The sequence below is a fragment of the Eptesicus fuscus genome, chromosome 6 (genome assembly GCF_027574615.1).
Source record: "Eptesicus fuscus isolate TK198812 chromosome 6, DD_ASM_mEF_20220401, whole genome shotgun sequence".
Classification (NCBI taxonomy): Eukaryota; Metazoa; Chordata; class Mammalia; order Chiroptera; family Vespertilionidae; genus Eptesicus; species Eptesicus fuscus.
In genome coordinates this window covers 63,909,540-63,913,409 of record NC_072478.1, presented here as the reverse complement: position 1 = coordinate 63,913,409, position 3,870 = coordinate 63,909,540, and positions in this window count along the sequence as shown.

Below are 3,870 nucleotides of genomic sequence, written 5' to 3'. Positions count from 1 at the left end.
GCCAAACAAGCAAAAGTGAGGAATTAGACATGTGAGACAAGACCGGGGAGAAGTTAACGAAGGCTGTATTGGTGTGGGAGTTATTGCTATGGGTGAATGACCTCAATTCTGCTGAGATGTGCTGAGAACGAGCATTGTAATTCTCATACTTGAAGATGTTAGTGATATTAACTTTCCACTGTCTCCCACCATCCTCCTCCACTGGTCCAGGATGTCACTCCACTGAGGTGGGCCAAGCTCCACTGGAGACAAAGCTGCTGCTGCAACTGAACTCCCAGAGGCTGAAGGACTGTGGTTGTGTGTGTGTGTGTGTGTGTGTGTGTGTGTGGGCGGGGGGGGGGGGGGTAGGGATGGTGGAGGGGTAGACATCCACACATCTGCTACCATATCTATAGAAGGGATTCATAAGAACAATTTGAAGTTTTTTGTTATTACATAAAATTTAGTGTTGTTCATGAAAAATCAAAAGGGAGAAAACTGGTCTCCTATATTTCATGAAAGTGTATTTTAGTACATACTGTATATAACAAAATTAACTACTATTTAGTACATATTAACTAAATTATTACACAATTTTAATCTAGCATTAAGTGCATCTAATTTGTTTCAAAAGCTTATGAAATTGACTTCCCTACTATTTCTCAATATTTTTTTCCTCTCAATCATCTACAGCCACTGAAATTCAGACCTCATCATTTTTCAGTTAGACTATCATTGTCCCTGCTTTGCATGTTTCCCTGCATCCAGTCTTCCTTTTTGTAATATCATTGTACGTCATGCTCTCAGACACTTAGAAAAGATTAACTAGAAGAATGTAACACTCCACTTTTATCACGCTGTGGTTCTTCAGTGCTTTCAAGATGGCATCAAATAGGTAACCCTTTCTTATCTGATCCATACCTACTTTTTTTCTATGTATTCCCTTATCACTTTCTTTTCACGTTTCTAATTCTAGCAATAAGAAATTAGTAACTACTGAACCTTAATTTGTTTTGCCTTCAGGCTCTATAAAATGACTACATCTCTGCCCATTCGTATGAAGTCTTCTCATGTAATAATGTTAATTTTTTTGTGACCGTATCTTTGTTGTTGTTGTTGAGTAAGAGAAAATGAAGAGTAATAAGAACTCATGAACATGAAAAGCAGCATGTGCAAATGGTGTTCTTCCTGTCTCAGTTTTGGTTGAGGGATGAAGACATCCCACAAGTATAGTAAGTGGACAAGCATTGGGAACAGACTGCTGAAAAGCCTCAGCCACCGGGCAGACACAAACAGGTTGAGGTTGTGAGACTGGCAGATGATTATTGAGAAATATTTATTTAGAGAGATCTACTGGCCTTTCAAATAGGAGGGTTTGGGGATTCCTTCACCTCACTTCCAGCCAAATGAGAACAGCATTAATGTACCATTGAGGAAGTTAATTAAGTTGGAGGGTCACAATGAGTAGGTGTCTGATTCCAACCCAGGACATTGAGAAAACAAGAGATGACCTGCTAGTGGACTGGGAGGAAGGCAGAGAGAGCCGTTGCAAAGTTTTCTGACTGCATTTTGGCAAAGGATCTGCAGGGAGTAGTCCCAGCCTGAGAGAATGAACCCCAATAAAAAGATTATATAAATGGGTCAGAATTTGATGGGGAGTGATAGTCAGAGCTCAATGAATCACTCATGCCTAGTGAAATGCAGCTAAGAGATCTTCAGCAACTGACAGCTCTTAAGCAGCCATTAACTACCCTCAGAAGAGAGATTTAAATACTCCTGGGGCCAGAGATTACAAGGAGATGTGGAAATAATTCTTGCTAAAAGTAATTTTTATGCTTCTCTTACATCTCCTTTCTTTCCAAAGACCAACCCCAATGTAGTCAGAAAGCATACCTCGCAAGCTGACAGAGGAGACCAGGTGGAAAAGAAAGGCTAACCACATCCCTGTCCATGACCACAGATGGCCCAGTAGGGACAGGCTAACACTGTTGCATGGGAGTGGACATTCTAATGATCAAATGAAAAACATTTAGTGACTTAAGGCAATTACAGCAGTCTTGATTACATAAGAGTAACCTTAAAAGTCATGAGGCTTCCTTGAGTTTTCTTCTAATAATAGAAAACATTCTTTTGATTAAATACATTTCTAAACAAAGCAAAGTTACTCATAACTACACACATGAGCCTTGTTTGTTAGATACCAATGTATAATTTCCATACAGTACAAAAGGAGGCAGTTATAATTTATTATGATCTGTAAGAATAATTACTTTTTCAAGTTACTAACATTATTTGATCTTGTTTTGTCTTAAATAATTTGCCATTATTTAATAACTAAGGGCCCAGTGCATGAATTCGTGCACCTTGAAAGGAACTGTGGGCCACTAGGCTGCAGTGGGCACAGGGGCATTTCTCAGCCCATTCTCTGCACTCCCACCTGGTGCCTCCTGCTATGGCCCCAGGTCCCCTCTCTGCCAGCAGCCCCAATCCTGCTGCCACTGCTCTCACATGCTGACAGTGCCGGCTCTGCTCACACCCGCTGACAGCGCGGAGCAATTGGAGCTGGCACCAGCAGCAGGTGCAAGTAGGGCCAGTGCCATCAGTGGATGTGAGCGACAGCTGCTGCCCCAATCTCCCCTCAGGAGCAGGGGGAGGTGGATAAGCCCTCAGGGGCAATTGGGGATGGCGGCCACCACTTAAACCCGCTGACAACGTTGAGTGATTGGGACTGGCACTGGCAGTGGCAGCAGGTGCGAGTGCCGGTTGGGACCACAGTGTGCAGGAGCAAAGAATTTTCAGAAACCACCAGAGGCTCTCCCCAATAACTGTGACCGGCACCTCAACTTGGTCTGGTGCCCCCGCTCACCTGCTCCACTATCTTGTTGCGGCTGATGCCTACCATGTTCCACATGCGCCCCCTGGTGGTCAACACACATCATAGTGACTGGTTGTTCAGTTGTTCCACTGTTTGGTCTATTTGCATATTAGGGTGTTATATATATATATATATATATATATATATATATATATATTATAGATATAGATATAGATATAGATATAGATATAGATATAGATATAGATATAGATATAGATATAGATATAGATATAGATATAGATATAGAGATAGAGATAGAGATAGAGATAGAGATAGAGATAGAGATAGAGATATAGATATAGATATAGATATAGATATAGATATAGAGATAGAGATAGAGATATAGATATAGATATAGATATAGATATAGATATAGATATAGATAGATAGATGTGAGTTGCCAGTTCAGTTTTCTGCTCCTTGTTTTGTCAAATGTGTGTGTATTAGGAACTTATGAACTTTATAAGCCTCAATTTCACTATATATTAAGTGGAGATAAGCTAGCACCTATTCCATTATGAGATCTGGATGATTTAATTACTCAGTATGGTAATTGCCCAGTATAGCAAGTTCTCAATGTTGCTATCATTATTGATGTTCTACTTGTTTTATAAACTAAAGTTACAGCCTTTTTTTACACATTTCTTTGAACTCCTACAAATTTTTCATCTCCTCCAAATTAGCAATTTACAATATTATATAGACATAAATGCTCAATGTCAAAAATTACAGCAGCAGCTAAATGAGTAGAGTGGTGCTTTCCTAGATATCTTAGAAGTGGTGATTTCCAAGATATCATTTATATCTTAGACAATGATATAAATGAGCACACTATTTTCATACCTGTCATTTGTTTCAGGACTCTGTCCTTGTTGATCATCTGCACAAGGATGTGGCTAATAGCCAATGCTTCAATTTCAACTTTCTTAAAGAAAAATGCACGTGTAAAACACCTATACAAAGCTATAGAGTTGAGGATGTAATAATGTGATTGTCTGATAAATTCCTTCAATGTT